The sequence below is a fragment of the Grammomys surdaster genome, unplaced genomic scaffold, assembly GCF_004785775.1.
Source record: "Grammomys surdaster isolate TR1022 unplaced genomic scaffold, NIH_TR_1.0 1164, whole genome shotgun sequence".
Taxonomy (NCBI): domain Eukaryota; kingdom Metazoa; phylum Chordata; class Mammalia; order Rodentia; family Muridae; genus Grammomys; species Grammomys surdaster.
In genome coordinates, this window is record NW_021605583.1 from 7,521,115 (window position 1) to 7,538,539 (window position 17,425).

Genomic DNA, 17,425 nt, shown 5'->3' on the forward strand with positions numbered 1-17,425 from the left:
CAAGTTATCCGGTTGATTGAATTTGGAAATGCAGTTTTTCGGGAGAGAAACTTTCCCCCACATTCTCAGAGGAAATGAAGGAAAACCATGATTGTGGTTTTCTGTCGGGTGCATTAAGATTGTGTACTCATTTTGGAACCAGAAGGGAGGTCATTTTGGGTGAAGGTCAGAGCTTGAGGTCGGTGGGTATCGGTGCATCATCGGGGTTGATTCCTGTCCTGTGGTATCAAGACTCTCAATTTTAGTAGTTTCTGTCAGTGAACTTAATTTTCATCCTGCTGCCTGGTGCTTTGTGACTCTGATCTCTTTTTACGTGTTGACCTGCACAGTGTTTAATTATTAATTACCTAATTTTCTAGGATGTTGACATTACCAGTAAATCACGGGTTCTTGCTGGGGACAGTTTCCAGGAGCTAAAGGAAATGAGGGAAAATCATGGGGCCTGCTTCTAATTATTCTTTTTTTTTTTTTTTTTTTTTTTTTTACATTTCATCTTCCAGAAGCTCTAGCATCTAGAGATTAGAGATGTAAACCCTAGGTCTGTTTTAGTTATGGCAGGTGGATCTTGTTTGTTAGTTGGGTGACACGGTGTGGTGTGTAGAGTATGTAGTCCAAGGATAGTTTTTTGACTTAAGAGGTCTTTTGAGTTCTTTTTAGTGAAAGGAGGTTGGTTCCTTTAGCATATTTTATTTCTCAACCTAATTATGACATTGTATATTACTTCCAAATTTTATCTTGCTTTTTTATTAAGTCGGCCTTCAAATTGCTGTCATAAGAAAAAACAAAACAAAACACCCAAATAATTGAAGCAGAAGACCAAAAGTCTTAAAGAGCAACAGTAGTGCTCCTGCGGAAAGCAGTTTAATTTCCTAAAGAGAGAGTCTCACCCAACTGTGCGACTCATTTGTTGATTTTTAAAGGGGCCAAATTCCATTATCATACCATAACAGCTTCTCCAGAGACAGAACTTCCTTTTTCCTGTTGATGCTTTCCAGTGTCACATGAGTGTTCACCTAAAAGATGTCCCTAAATATTTAAAGTCCTTATGTTTATCCTTTGTTTGTCTGCTCTGTTAGGCAGGATTTCATGTCAGTTTCCCTGCCGATACAATGTACTTCTATGTAGAGACAGTTGTTACCGGTCTGCCTGCCGTAAGGGTCCATCCTGTTCCCTCTCCTTTCCTGATGTTTCGCTTCTGAGAAATCACTCACAGGTGTCCAGATAATTGTTCTACTGGTTCATTCAGTTCTTTTCTGCCAGTTGTGCCTATAGTTAAGCAGACTTACCAGAAACTGATGTCGTCCTGGTTTTCATTAAGATGTTACAGAGTTTAATTTGTAGAAACAGAATTTAGAGTCATTGAATCATTCCACACAAAAGTCACACAAAAGCACCCATGGAAGGAATTTTTTTTTTTTCCTCCCCAGCTTTGTTTCTCAGGGATTTTTTGTTCTCTTTCTGGTATATAAATACATTGGACATAAACATTGAAATTTGGGTCTTTTTTTTTTAATAGAACTTAATTCATCGTATGAACAATACACATGCAGAAGTAAAAGTACAAAAATAAATCTTTAGAAACCTCTGCCTGTTTCTTGTTCCGATGTCTGTGTGTGCAGATATGTGCAGCGGAGTGCAGATGCTTTCAGAGGCTAGAAGAGGCTTTAGGTTTCCGTGGGTGCTTGTGAGCTGTGCTGGATATCTAACTTGGGTCCTCTGCAAGAGCAAGTACAGTATGTGCTCTTAACTGTTCTGTCATCTCTTAAGCCACCCCCCACCTTTTTTTTTTTTTTTTTTTTGAGACAGGTCCTTGCTGTGTATATCTGGCTGTGTGTAGCAGCATGGCAGTCCTCCTCCTGCCTAAGCCTCTTGAAGAGGTGGGCTACCTCCCTGCTGGATTCTTACTCTTAGGTATTTATGTGAGAACAGTGGATGGACTCCACAGTCTGTGTGGAGTCAAGTGTTGTATCTGCCTCCCTTCCCCCAAGACAGGGTTTCTCTGTGTAGCCCTGGCTGTTCTGTCCGCAGGCTGGCCTTGAACCCAGAGATCCATCTGCCTCTGCTTTGTGAGTGCTGGGATCAAAGGTGTGCAGTACCACTGCCCAGCTTAAGTGTTTCATCTTTTAACATAGGGGGGAAAGTTACACTGCTGAAGGGAAGCAGTCGAAATATGTTGATGCTCTGTGGGACTTGGACCTACCTAACTTCTTATCATAAACCTTTACTCTGAGCCATGTAAAATAGGATCCTGGAAGGTTTATTTTAAAACTGATTTAGAATCTTGTTCTTTTTGTCAGGCACTCGGGTTTGGTGTCTTTTTTCCTTTCTTTTAAAAAAAGAATTACTGGGTGACCACTACTTTTTTTTTTTCTCCTAAACTTACTCTGTAAATATAAAGCAGGCCCTTTCTCTTTAAGAGAGTAGTAAGTAGTTCCTGGTTTAAATATATGTTGAAGTGAGATCTGGAAGTACTGGTTTAGTAATACTTATGCCAGCGTGCCTTAGCAGAGTTCTTCCTATAGACTCCAGCTTCTTCTTAGCCCTATGCACATCTTTTTTTTACTGACTCAGTGAGCAGGAGAAATATTTTTACCAATTCTAGGACTGTTGGCAAATTAATAGTGCCAGCGCAACTTTTCCGAGACCCTTTCAAGTCTGAAGTACTGTATGTGGTGTGGCTTTGTTCTGTAGAGTGTGCAGAGCCACCAGGGCAGCTGTGTGAGTTGGGAGTTCTTTCATTGTGGTGCTTCTGACTACAGAGTCTGTCTGTCCTCAGTGGAAATCAGACTAGCTGGTTTTGGGCGTTGTTCTGTTTTGCAGTTTGTGGCAGGCACACATGGCTGAACAAGATAAGAAGGGTTTTATTCTTGTGTTAGGGACGTGCTGGGGCTGGGATGGAATTCAGTTCTGTTTAGCTCTGATTGGTCACTGTGGATGCTCAGAACTCTGTTACAAGGCTCTGATTGGTCACTGGATACTCAGAACTCTGTTACAAGGCTCTGATTGGTCACTGTGGATACTCAGAACTCTGTTACAAGGCTCTGATTGGTCACTGTGGATGCTCAGAACTCTGTTACAAGGCTCTGATTGGTCACTGTGGATGCTCAGAACTCTGTTACAAGGCTCTGATTGGTCATTGTGGATGCTCAGAACTCTGTTACATCCTGTTATTATTTCGCAGTTAAATTCATGCATCCATTCGCTTCCTTTTTTCTTTCCCTTACTTTTTTTTTCTCTTTTCTTTTTTTATTTCTTTTTGGGGTGATTTTCGAGGCAGAATTTCTTTGACTAGCCCTGGCTATCTTGGACTCGTTTTGTAGATCAGGTTGGCCTGGAACTCACAAGAGATCTGCCTGCCTCTGCCTTCAATTGCTGGGATTAACGGCGAGTGACTACCCGGCTAAGGCTTGTTTTTTTTTTTTTTTTTTTTTTTCGAGACAGGGTTTCTCAGTGTAGCCCTGGCTGTCCTGGAACTCACTCTGTAGACCAGGCTAGCCTTGAACTCTCGAACTCAGAAATCCACCTGCCTCTGCCTCCTAAGTGCTGGGATTAAAGGCGTGCACCACCACCGCCCCGCAAGGCTTGTGTTTTTATGTAGTGGTTTTTTTTTTTAAGATTTATTTATTTTATTTTGGGTATTTTTATTTTGAGTATTTTATTTATTTTGGGTATTTTGCCTGCATGCTTTGATTTGTGGACCACATGTATGCTTGGTGCGATGGGTCCCCTGGAACTGGAGTTACAGACAATTGTGAGCTGCCATGTGGAATTGAATCTGGGTCTTCTGGAGGAGCAGCCAGTGCTCTTAACCACTGAGATATCTTTCCAGCCCCTGAAAAGCTTTTTTAAATTAAGTATTTTATAGATGCTTTCTAGTTGCTTCTACTAAGAAGTCAAGAAGACTCAAAAAGTGATGAGTGTCTGATTGCTGCTTTTCCTTCTGCATTAATGGCTCTATTTAGCCCTAAAATATCCTAATAATTTTTGGTGCTCTCTGGCTTGTTCCAAGAGTGACAGAAGTAGACGGGAAAGGAAGTTTTTTCAATGGACCCAGTGAATGATTTCTGAGTGGATTCTGTTAACAGCAAGTTTTCAGGGTGATATAGCTGGGAAAGTCAGCAGGGTCTTCCTTGAGACACGTGGACTTTGTTTTGTCTGGGGCTTACAGATCTTGCTGTTTTTGGTTTGTAGATTGACAGAAGTTTTTGATGTGTTGGAATTTACTCAGTACTGAATTTAGCTTTGAGCTGACATTTAAGTAGCTTTAAAGTGAACACAAGCCTATAACTTGACATTCATATGCACAGCTATCAGTCATGTTTCTTTTTTTCTGCCAAAATGGTCTTATAGTTCTAGTTAATAACAAAACAAGCAACCTACCTACCCCTTTAGGGTTGTATGTTATTTTCAAGGTTGTATAAGTCATTATCTGTAAGATTGAATTATTTGTATCATTTTCTTATAAAATGAATCCATTTCAAATACTAACTTGACACTGAGAATGGGGAGTCTCGCAGTGCTAACTTTATAATATTTTGTCTTTTCTAAGTTCACAATAAAATCCTGATTCATATAAGCCTGTAATATAGTCCATGTACTCCTACAATTTTTCCAGTCAACATGGAGAATCCAAAGTAACTTTTAAAAAATAAGGAGTTTAGTCTTTCTGACTAAAATACACTTACATTGTGTTTCTATTTGTTTCATGAGTTGACAAAGGACACTTTATATGAAATCATTACAAACCTGTGTTAGTCTGCTGATACCACTTAATACATTGGTGATTTCCGTTGTTAACATGTTAATACTGTGGTGTTCCCCCCCCCACTTGTTACATCATTTATACTGCAGTGTCTGCAGTGTTAACCCGTTAACATCATAGATCATAGACACAGCAGGATGTTTTCTTGGTTCTCCACGGGTGATTGGAGGGATTTGTGCTATGGTTGTCTGACAGTTAGTCGAAGTGCTTCTTAGTGGCTGGGACTCTAGGTCAGTAACAGGGTGCTTGGGTTCCTCCTCCAGCAAGGCAGGAACAGATAGGTCTTACTGCGTAATTACTTACCTCTCAGAACTGGACTGTGCTGTTGTTTTTAGGACTAGGAGGCTCACCTTAATTTTGTCTCATCTGTTAAAAAAAATTTGGATTTGATGATTTAATTTACGTGAAGATAAGATCCCTTCTCTTAATTAAGAGTCTTCAGAATAGTGATATAACTGTTTCAGCTTCTTTTGAATAAAATATTCTTTCATGTATACAGTTATATTGTATGGTAGTATAATTTTTAATATTTATGATGTTTTTTAATTTGGTATATGGCGGATCAAATTTTTATTATTTATATATACTTTAAGGCAACTCATAATCAAGTCAAGCTTATAAAACTGAGATAAGATATTATTATTATTATTTTATTATTATAGTATATTTTACCTGTGCTGCTACTGAAACCAAAGGCATAGTATGCCAGGCAAGCCTTTAGATTCAAGGCTTTAATCTGGATTTTTTGCATTTAAACTGTCATAATTATTATCATTAAATTAATTAATTAATTAAATTTTATTTTGAGACAGGGTTTCTCTGTGTAGCCCTGGCTGTCCTGGAACTCACTCTATAGACCAGGCTGGCCATAAAGTCAGAGATCTGCCTGCCTCTGTCCCCTGAGTGCTGGGATTAAAGGTGGTCACCACCACTGCCTGACTTTTTGTTTTTTAATCTTAAATTATTTTCTTTTTACATATTTTATGTTTTTCTGCTCACCATTGTTTAGCAGCTTTTCAACCTCACCAAAAAAAAAAAAAAAGAATAGGGTATTTTTTCTTACAGGATGCTTTCTTCCTGGTCCCTTATCTGTGCTAACTTTAAATATCTCTAGAGAATAAAGCTTTTGTCACTTCCTCAGGAGACTGAACACCGAGCTGATAGGGTTTGTAGTCAGGAAGCTGTTCCTGATCTCCAGCTCCAGCTGTTCTTTTAAGTCGTCCTGGTAACCTGTGCATTCTTGCTGTACCAGGCTAGATGATGCATCTCTGCCATCTTGAGCGTGCATGCCTGTAATGGTTCACGTGGTTAGCGGCTGCTTTCTTCCTGGCTCTCCTCCCCTTACTTAGTCTTTGTTTAGCTGAGTTATGTTTTCTCTTGTTCCATTGTCTAAATGTCAGTCTGTCTCTCAATATTTTATTAGCTTTGCCTGACTTGCTCTCCTAGTAGAGTTCTTAGTTGGTCTTCTGGTACAAAATGTGATATTCTATATGATTCATATTCTGGAGAAGCAAGTTCCAACTTATTTTTACTGTGATTTTGAATTGTTTGATTTTTTTTTTCCAGGCATAGCCCTAGCCCCAAAATTACAGGTAGAGAAAGATTCTCAGAAGAAAAATTTAGATAGATAGGTCGATGTGTGCATGACTGAGTCTGTACATTTTGTACTGGGGATGAATTGATAGCCTCAGGCTTGCCGAGTGAACAGTTTAGCTGTATTCTCTGGCTCCATGTCTGTTTTCAAATGTATGTAAGAGATTGTAACAACCAAATGAAACAAACATATCTAAGCAACACAGTTATCAAATCCGCTACTTAAACAATTACTCATGTTTTAGAAGACTTCTTTACAAAGTGATTCTTCCAAATGTAGTTCCCTTAGTTCATCAAAAAGTAGAATAAAGAAATGCTGTCGGGAGCCTTTGCTGAGTCAAAGTTAGTCAGAAGTGAAGACAAAGTATCACTGGGGACAGTGAAGAGATGCAATTGTAGCTTAGAGGTAATATGGTAAGAGGCATCTGGAAATTGGTCTTCTCCTTAGTGGATTGTTTCAGTCTTAAGTTACTTAAAATGTTAAAAAAAAACAACCCTTATGTCATCATACCAATTTTAAGAAATAGCTCTGGAGTGCTTGCTTAGTAGTAATTTCCTGGTAGAATAGATTAGTGTTAAAATGTAAATACTGCTTTCTTCTGGCTAGAGAGGTGGCTCTGGCTAGGAGTGTGTACTGCTCTTGTAGAGGACCCAAGTTCAGTTCCCAGCACCGGCATCAGAAGGCCCTTAACCTACTGCAGGTCCAGCTCCATGGGGAGGGGTTGCCCCGGCCTCCACAGGCGCCTGCACTCATATGCAGGTACTCTGCAGCAAGTGTACATGTAACCAAAAATGCAATAAATGAACCTCAGAAAATCATTTTACTTTCTTGTTTTGGGGAGAGCTATTACTCAAGACAAACTAGCAACAGAAAAAGTGTGTTTCAATTACTATATGATATCTAAGATTAAAGAATGCTTTAATGTTTCATTGGTAGACTTCCTTTGATACTTATTTAATCTAATGTTATTTAAGTAGATATCCTTGCTCTTTTGGGTCTTGCTAGTAAGTTTTGAAGTTGGAAAATGCCAGTTTTATGTTTTGACTTGGCATGTCTGACGTATCAGAGGTAACCATATGTGAGATGTCTGTAAGACCTGCCCCTGGGATACTGTGTAGATTTTGGTCTTGCAGAGATGGCGGTGCTGAGGGTCAGCTGTTCTCAGAGTGCTTTTGTGTGTGGTTTTGATTCTTAGTAGAAGAAGCACATTATGGTTCCTGACATGCCTCAGTGCAGCTGTGAGTTCAGACTCATAGCCCAAATGATTTTTAATGAATTCAAATGCTGATTCGTGGTTTTTAAAGTCTTAGTCAGGTCTGGGTGGCTTCCTTGTCTTTAGAGACAAGCAGATCTAATAGCCAGGAAAAAAAAGAAGTCTTTCTGGCTCGAGACTGTAATAATAGTCACACAGCAATTAGAAATGTGTATGAGAATATGGGAGTGGCACATGGCTCTAATTCCAGCACTTGAGGGCTAAGGCAGGAGGATCTTGAGTTCTAGATCAGCCTGGGCTAGATAGTGGGATTGTACAGAGAAGGAAGGGAGGAGGGCGAACCAACTTAAAGTCAGCCTCTGATCACACGGCCTCTTATTTTGACATTATAAAGTATACTGCAGTTATTAAAGACACTACTTTTAGACTGTAATTTAACATAGCATTAAATATAAATGCTGTTTTTCAGTTTGTATAATGAATACAGAGGATTTTTGTAGCTCTTCCATGGGTTCAGAAACTGTACATTATTGTATAAAAGCCAGATCATCTGAAGGCATTACCTTTGAAATTGATCACTTAATGCAGACAGTACCCACTAGAAGAGTCCAGTGTCCCCGAATACACATAAACATGTGTAGTACAAGCATGCCTTCCTGTAGATTTTTAGATGGGTTATTGGTCTTTCCTGTGTCAACATACATGCTGATCTGTTGTGGTTTGCCTGGTGTCTCTGTGGTTTACTCAGAGGAAGTGGTTCTTGTGGGTGAAGGTCTGGTCTTCTTGGAGATTGTTGGTGGCACATGCACTGTCAACTTATTTCCTGTTTTATTGGTTGCTTGGGCCAGACGTTTTAGGGTGACTACTCTTGAGGGGTACCTGGGTGTTCCGTGGTGGAAGGATAGCTGGTTGCAGTGTTGTATAACACCTACATGTCAGGTGATGCGAAGGTGACAATGGTGTTTATAAAGTACTTTGAGAATCTAGGATAAACAGTGCAGACATTATTTCTAATTGTATTTGCAGGTTATTGCAATGTTCAGACATTACTTAGCTGCAGTATAAACATGTTCATGCAATACACTGTTACTTTGTCAAAGTTGATTTTTGTAGTTATTCAAGTGGTTTTTAGTCACCACAAGAATCATAGTTAGAATTTTTCCTTTCTGGGACTGGGGCGATGGCTCAGTTGGTAAAGTGGGGACCTGAGAGTGAATCCCTAGCACCTGTGTAAAAGCAGGGGGAGGGTGAAGGGGGGGACAACAGTGATAATCTGTAATCCCAGCATTGGGGTGGGGTGGCGACAGGCAGGTCTCTGGAGGTCATTTGTCAGCCAGCGTAGCCAGTGAGTGAACTCCAGGTTCAATAGCAGATCTGGTCTCTGGGCTTCCAAAATAGCACAACTGGGAATGGTGCCTGTCACCAGCTTTGGAACCACATGATGGAAGGTAAGAACCAAATCCCAAGAGTTGTCCTCCAGCCTCCACATCAATGCTGTGGCACTCAGGGTGATACACACCAGCGCTGTAACACTCATGCTTCCCTAGTGCTGTGACTCTCGAGGGTGTGCAAATGCATGTGCACGAGCATACACACGCATGCAGGTGTGGCAGAGATACCAAGAGACAATGAATATTATGAACTCATGCCATAAAGGCATCTTCCTGCTCCTTTACCTCAGTTTCCACCCCTCCATTGGTTTTCAGACATACTTCTCAGAAGTAACTGTGTTTAAACCTGTTTCAGTCATGGAGACAAGGTCTTGCTGTGTATATATAGTTCTGAGTAAGAGGACTCAGAATCCTCTTGTCTCTGCGTCCCGAGTGCTGTAGCTAGAAGTGGACCACCACTTTAGTTAGCATAACATCATCCCTTGCTCTTAGCAATACTACAAAACCACGGCAACCCATTGTCTTAACGTTCTGAGCATCTGTCCTGACGTGGTGGGTATCATCTGCCAGGTTTTGCAGGTTACAGCAAAACTGGGGATTGGATTGCAGTGCCAGGTGTAGAGTGGCTGCACCATCACTTCCTGGGTCTTGTCTTAGAACCTGGCTGCAGGGACGTTCCTGTCTGAAAGTCATGGCTACTGTCAGAGAGAAAGGACAAGGACATGGATGGACGCACATGCTGACTTTTTGTTTGTTTGTTTTTCGAGACAGGGTTTCTCTGTGTAGCCCTGGCTGTCCTGGAACTCTCTCTGTAGACCAGGCTGGCCTCGAACATCAGAGATCCTCATGCATCTGTCTCCTGATTGCTGGGACTAAAGGCGTATGCCACCATACCTGGCTGCATATGATGACTCTTAAAGCTTTTGTTCAGTCACATCAGATTAGCTCATAGGACATAGGCCAGGACAAAGTAAGGTTTGTTATCAGTGGAGTGAGGATGTATACTCTCCTACAGGTGGCATTGGAAGGCATGTGGTCACTGGGGAGGCTGAGTAATCTTTGTAAGGAAGGACTATGGGGCCGAGTAAGTGGGGACAGTAATGCAGCCTAGCACTGGAGGTGCTCAGTGCACGCTTATTCTATAGGCTCTTTAGTGTATGGGACAGGCTTGTTAATGTTCAGAGTGTTATGTCAGCCTCTGTGTTCCTGTCAGTAGCTTCAACAGTGACCAGTGCATGGATGGTCTTGGTTAATCTTTCTCTTCTCTTGTCCCTCCTCATGGGGTTATAGTGAAGCCTCTGGATCTCCTGAGGTCACTAGTCACTAGTGAAGATCTCACTGAGACTCTATGTAGCGTGGACTGTGACTTCTTAGATTATATCCTCATTGTACAATGGTTAGACAGTGGGACTGAGAACTCGAGAGTGCTGTCAGTGGGAGAGGATGTTCACGGAGCGTGGAGAGTTTGACCGTCGGGTCTTGTTTTGATTTCATGGAGTGTTCCTGAAGGAGGTTTGCAACAGGATCTACTTTCCTAACCTTGTCTTTACTCAACTTTAGGGGTGTGTGGTGGCGGCGGTGGTGGTGGTAGTAGTGTGTGTGTGTGTGTGTGTGTGTGTGTGTGTGTGTGTGTGTGTGTATGTATGTAACAGAAGCAGGTAATCAACCTCTGGGGGAAAATAACATTGCAGAAGATTTGATTTGCAGGAGGTTTTATTTCTCACTGAGCTTCTGTTGGAATGCTGCCAGTGGAAAGGAATTCCAGTTCCTAACAGCTCCAAGTCATCTGGGAGCTGAGTGAGGTTACTTAACCTGGAGAAGACCATCAGAATCACCTATAAACCCCCTGGCTTCCCTGTGCTGTCAGTGGTGCAGACACTGACAAAAGAGCTATCCCACCCTCAGTCAGCACAATGGTGAGAAGAGTAAAGGAAGTCTCATTTTAGGTTAGAAATCATTCACACCACTTTAGCTGCTCAGGTTAATGAATCTAAGGACCTTCATGCTGCAGTTATGACTCAGGATGTCTGCAGGCAATACGTTTGTTATTTCTGAGGGATAAGGACTTACTCCTTATGTGTTACTATATGTAGGAACATTCAGTTTTGGGGAAACAGTGGGAGCAAATCAAAGAGAGACTCCCTTTTTAAAATTTGTACTTGGCATGTGAAAGTGGTGCCAGCAAAGAGAGCTTAGTGTTTACTGAGTAATCCTGAATAATTAAGTGCACACACACACACACACACACACACTCCATATATAATGGAAGTATGTTAGTGTAATACCATTACTGAAATCATTTAAACTGGCTTCTTATCTTAAAACAGTCTTTGTGGGCATTAACATAGTTCTACATTTCTTTAATTAAATTGTTGTTAACCTATTTTCAGAATCTATGTAGGAACTACAACTACAGTTTCAAATGGCTTTTTTTTAGCTTAAATAAAATTATTTTAATTTCAATTTTTCTTACTGTTGAATTGGTTCTGGCTTTGGTTGCTCACAGCAACATAGTCTATTTAACAACAAGTAAATTTTATCTGTGGTGAGTAATTCCTTGATGTGCCATTCTTATTTGTATAGTGTTGTCTCACAATTGAGAACACTAGTCTGCGGGATAATAGTTGTCCTGTCCTTGTCTGGACAGTAGCACTTAGGTTGTGGTTTAGTTGCATGTGCTATTACCAATTTAGAAAGGGTTGTGGTTTCTTGTTACTGTATTTACCCAGCCTGCTTAGAATTCTTGAGACAGTGTTTGAAGGTAAAGAGGGCCAGTTGCCTAGATGGGAACAGTAGGGACAAGAAGCCCCTCCCCAGGCCTCCGCAGCCCCACACAGAGGTTTTACTTCTGAGAATAGGAATAAGCCAGTGTTATAAGTGAGAAGTAGTGATCATATCACCATCATCATCATCATCATCATCATCTCTTCCTCCTCTCCTCTTCCTCCTCCTCTTCCTCATCCTTCCTCTTCTTCTTCCTCTTCCTTCTTTGATTTTTCAAGATAGGGTTTCTCTGTGTAGCTCTGGCTGCCCTGAAACTTGCTTTGTAGACCATGGTGGCGTTGAGTTCAGGGAATCCACCTGCCTCTGCTCCCAGAGTGCTAGGATTAAAGGTGTGCACCACCACCTGGCATCATCACCTGGCATAATTTTTTCTTTAAAGGTAGTTTTTGAAAGAAAAGTTATCTCAGCCCTGAATTTAGTGTGTGTAGATATTTATTTTTGCCCACGTTAGAGAATCAGTAGAGGAACAACACTGATGATGCTGATGCTGAGAAAAGCCTTAGGTTTTGGCGTGTTAGGTTTGTTCTAGTAACAATCTGGGTAAATACGGTAACAAGCTAGGAGGTCTTGGGCAAGCTCACTTTTTGAATAGCATCTGTAACAGTGGGACTAAAAGAGGTGGTTGTGATTAACTCATGCCTGTAATCCCGGCACTCGGGAGGCAGGAGGATTGGTACAAGTTTCCCCAACCCAGCGAGCATGGACTGTTTGGTAAGTTCAGTCCATCTTGTATTACTCCAAGAGAAGAGAGAGGCAGAGACAGAGAGAGAGACTTCTTTTGAAGATAAATTGTGAAGACTGTAAGAGAATATTAAGATCTATCGTTTTGAGCATGGTGTGGTAGCATATGTCTTTAATAACAACACTGAGGCAGAGGCAGGTGTATCTGAGTTTAAGGCCAGCCTCGTCTATGTAGTGAGTTCCAGGACAGCCAGGGCTGTGTAGAAATACCTTGTCTCAAAAAACCAAAAATAAGAAAAAGAGCTAGTGTATCTATAGCAAGAAGTCAGTAAGTTAATTGACTGTGACTCTTAAACCTTAGAAATCATCCATTTTCCTAAACTTTTTAAAAAATGCTAGTAAAATGATTTCGAATTTATACATATTCTCAGCTATTTTCCCCTTACTAAATAGTTTTCTTTTGTTTTTATATTTAAAAACTTAAAATTAAGAAAGTTATCTGTAATAGTGATAATTTATTGATTCATGCTGAACATTAAAGCAAGAAGTCAGTTTTGTTTGTTTGGTTTTGTGAGATGAGTGAGATTTTTCCATGTTGTTGAGGCTGCCTCATCCTCTGGGCTCTTTCTCCCAGGTCCAGGCATGTACCTGGCTCAAGAAGGAATTTTTATTGGGGGAAATAGTACAAAGTAATAATAATTAAAAATTGATTTTACTTTCTATGTTAAAAATGTTAATATGGTTACTCCTATTGCACACTGTTTTTTGTTGTTGTTTTCTGTTTTCTTCAGGACAGGGTTTCTTGTAGCCCTGGCTGTCCTAGAACTCACTCTGTAGGCCAGGCTGGCCTCGAATGCAGAGATCCGCCTGCCTCTGCCTCCCACGTGCTGGGATTAAAGCCGTGCGCCACCACTGCCCGGCCACATCGTCCTTTGGTTTTACTCTTTATTGTTTGCTCTCGCTACATGTGCATGCATTGGGCATACTTTAAAGGAACTGAAATAGCGTTGGAGTATCGGTAGTCTTTTTGCTTTTGGAATTTTGAGACCAGGTCTTGGTCTGCAGTCTAGTCTGGCATGCAGTTTGTGGCAGTCCATCAGGATTGCAAGAGTAAGCCATCATCACACCCAGCATACATTTAGGATTCTTTACATTTGCTGTTGTTACTTTGATTGGCGTTTTGAGAGGCAGGATCTTGCTGTGTAGTCTTGGCTACCATAGAATTTGATATGCAGACCAGAATGTCCTAAAAAATTTAGTAATCCTGCCTCCTAAAGGCTGGGGTTATAGGTGTGCACCACCACACCCTGCTTACTATCACTGTCATTAACCTAATCCTTGTTGATAAGTCATTTTCTGTCACAGTTATTCTAAAGTTCTTTTAATATGTTTATACTCTGTTTGATACAGATATTTTTGGTATTAGAAGAGCAGAAATTAATTTATTATACTGAATATAAAAGGTGGAAAAAAAGCAGCCAGTGCCCTTTAATAGATGGTTATTTGTTTTTATTTTTATGGTGCTGGGGATTGAACCCAGGGCCTTGTACTTGCTAGGCCTGTGCTCCACTAGCCTCGCCCTGGGGTTTTGTTTTTTTTTTTTTTTTGGGCTTTACTTTTGAAACAGGGTTTCACTATGTAATCATAGGCTGGGCTTGAACTATAGCTCGTCTGCCTTTGGAGACAGACTTTGTAGGAGTGTGCTCACCAGGCATGGCTCAAGATGAGGCTTTTGTGATGGATAAGAAATAGAAGCAAATAGAAGCACCCCCTCCCGTTTTAAAAGAAAGAATCTACATTAAAGATTTCTTGCTACCGTAATTATATCCCTTTTAAAAAATATTTTTCTACCGTTTAAAAAATAATTGTCTCTTATAGCTATAGACTTACCTGGGCCACAAAATATTTCTATTTTAATCTTCACGCCTTCTTTGTAAATTTTTTTTTTTTTAACTGTTACTGAAATTCGGTAGCATATTGGCAAGAATAGTTCAGAAGTCGGAGTTACTCATTTTATGTGTGTATGTGTTTGCTTGTGTGACTTTATGTAGAGAAATGAGTACTCTTAGCAGCATTGTTACACGGGAGGGGACTTCACAGGCCTTAGGGAGAGCTGCAGGGCTTTGGGAAGCTGCTTTTCCCTGTGATTACAGCTCCTTCATGGGGTAAAGGTCTGTTCATTTTGTATAAATAGGTACCGTATCTAATTTTAGCTAGCGTTGCTTCCTCACACTGCAAGCAGTAAGAACTTTGCTTATCCAGCTTGGAAAACGGACTCTTATCAGTATTGCTAGTCTGGAGAACGTTTGGTTGTCATGGAGGGTTGATGAGGTTAGTCAGATTGGAGGGCTGTGAACAGGATGTAGTCGTAGAGCCTGCCTAGTTCCTGGCATATGCAAGGCCTTAGCTTTACTCTCCAGAACAAAATGGAACACAAAATCAAATTTGAAAAAAATAACAGGTAAATGACCAATTCATAATGATTAAATAATTTGATCATTATAGGTATTTTCAAGTTTGGATTTTAAAAATGTAATGTATATGTCCACACATGTGCACGCCTGATGTCTGAGGAGGTCAGCAGAGGGCATTGAGTCCCTGGAACTGGAGCCACATGTGGTTATGAGCAGCCTACTGTGGGTGAAGGGAACTGTGTTCCAGGCCTCTCTGAGGGCAGCAAACACACCAAACTGGACATCTCCCCAGTTCCACCACATTTTATTTTTAGGATGATATTGTCACACAAACAGCATGATTCATTTGTTTTGTTACAGCTAACAAATTGCCACTTATGTAAACTAATGTTTACTCTGTGTGTGCGTGTACGCATGTGTGATATATATGTGTGAGTACATGTGCCATGGCACACGTGTGGAAATTTGTTCTCTTCTGTCTGTGTGGATTGCAGGATATAATAACTCAGGTGACCAGGCCCTAAGCAGCAAGCGCCTTCTTTACCTGTTGAGCCATCTTACTGACCTTATGTTTGTTTTGAGATGAATCATTTAAATTTGTACTTACTTTGCTTTTACAACTGTTTCTGTATTTAGTTAAAATAGTTAACTTCTGTGTACAAAAACATCATCCTAGGCACTTCATAGATATTGTCATTAATTCTTATAACTCAACAAGGCATTTGTTATTCTCATTTTACCAGCAGAAAAAGCCCTTTAGATTCAACAACATGAATTGGCTGGCCTAGTGCTTCCCTACTAGAAAGATTTTAGAATCAGTCTTAAAGTCATTCTGCACGTGATTCACTGTATTTCCCGCTGTATACAATTTTACGTAGCACTGTGTGTGCATCAATATAAATAGAAACTGTAAAACAGAAGTGAGAAAATCCAGCAAAAGATTAGTTTCTTGTCTTTTTTAAAAATATTTTTATGTATATATGTGTGTGGCTACTTGTCTAAGGATACCAGAAGGGGGTGTCAGATCCCCTGGAACTGCAGTTACAGGTGGTGGTGAAGCACCCTGTGTAAGTGCTGGTAACTGAGAGAGAGCAAGCAGTGCCCTGACCCACGGGCCTCTCCCCAGCCCAGCTGAGGCTTGAGAGGATCTGTGGTGGCCTGGGCTCAGAACCACCTGCCTCCGCCTCCCAAGTCCTTAGATTACAGGGATTAACTTCTTGCTTTTAAGTAAAAATTAAAGCAGCAGTTTCTGTATTGTGTGCCGTGGAACATGTAGGATACTTTATAAGGAGGGAGACATTTTCCCCTTGGTTTATGAGTCCCACATTCAGGTACTCAAGGCAAAAAGGTAGCGTGTAAAATATAGTTCTGAATAATCCCCAAATTGGGATTCATTATTAAGAAAATCCAGTTTTTTGCTTGAAATACTCTTTTTTATTAGTCACAAATAGCTCCAAATTTGCACTTTCACGTGACTCCTCTTAGACACCACTTACTACTGCAGAGTACATCTTAGACGTTGCCTTCCTCGGAAGGCTCTGCTTGCAGGTTTGGGTGCGTTTCCTTCTCTCCTGCGGTCTCCCGTCTGTACTCTGGCCCTGTGTCCACATCCACGGGCTTTACATCTGCTGTGCTGTCTCAGCCCATGCAGGTCCGCTGTTCTTCAGCCTTTTATTATTTCTGCTTGAGTCCTTATGCCGTGCTGTCAGTCGTCATACCATGTACTAAATACCCAGACATCTTCCTCACTCTTCCTGTATCTTTCTGGGAGATAGTAACTCAGCTATTAATCGCTTTTCAAAGTAAAAGTTGTGTGAGGCACAGTAGCATTTTATACACTGTATTTTAAATAATCTTCCCAATGACTGTGAGGCAATGGGTTTTAAGTGCAACCTACATTTACAAGGACAGAAACAGAGCCCTAGGAAGTTTAAGTATCACTCCCATGAATGGCAGAAATCTGAATCCCCAGCCTGCATTAGAGACTGCCCTACTGTAGAGACAGGCAGAGGTGCCTCAGGTACTGTTCCTGAGTCGTAGGAGATGCTAGTGTGACAGGAGACAGCTAGACTCAAAGCAGTGTAGTTTGCCTTTCCTGGCCAGACTAGAAATCGTTTCTTGGATAAGATGAGGGGTCGTGACGCGTCCCAGACAGTGAGGGTACGAGAGCCTTGAGAGGAGTGATCCGAGTGATCCGAGTGATCCGAGTGATCCGAGTGAGCCGGTGTGAGCCTGCTGGGGCGGCTTCCCTGTCGTCTCAGCATTAACGAGGCAGAGGTGGGAGCATGCGGTACAGACCCGTCTATATAGTGAGACCTGTCTTTAAAACAACATGGGGTGAGACATCCTGTGTTTTGTACAGACTGCACCCGTTTGGCGTGAGTAGAGCAGGGGAATTGATGGTGACGATGGCTCGGTGGGTGGGGCACTGGCTGCCCTTGGAAAGGACCAGGATTCCATTCCCAGCACATGGTGGCGAACAGTGCTCTGTTACTCCAGTTCCAGAGATCTGATGCTCTCTTCTGGCCTCCTCAGGCACCAGGCATGCAAGTGGTGCACAGTTATACACACAGGCACACACCCCAT

General features: G+C 41.3%; 1 protein-coding gene across 2 annotated transcripts in view; it reads left to right on the plus strand.

The window, feature by feature from the left end:
* The window catches only part of Arhgef12 (Rho guanine nucleotide exchange factor 12), a 131,378-nt gene that overhangs the window by 615 nt on the left and 113,338 nt on the right, over positions 1-17,425 (plus strand). The gene's annotated exons all lie outside the window — the stretch shown is intronic.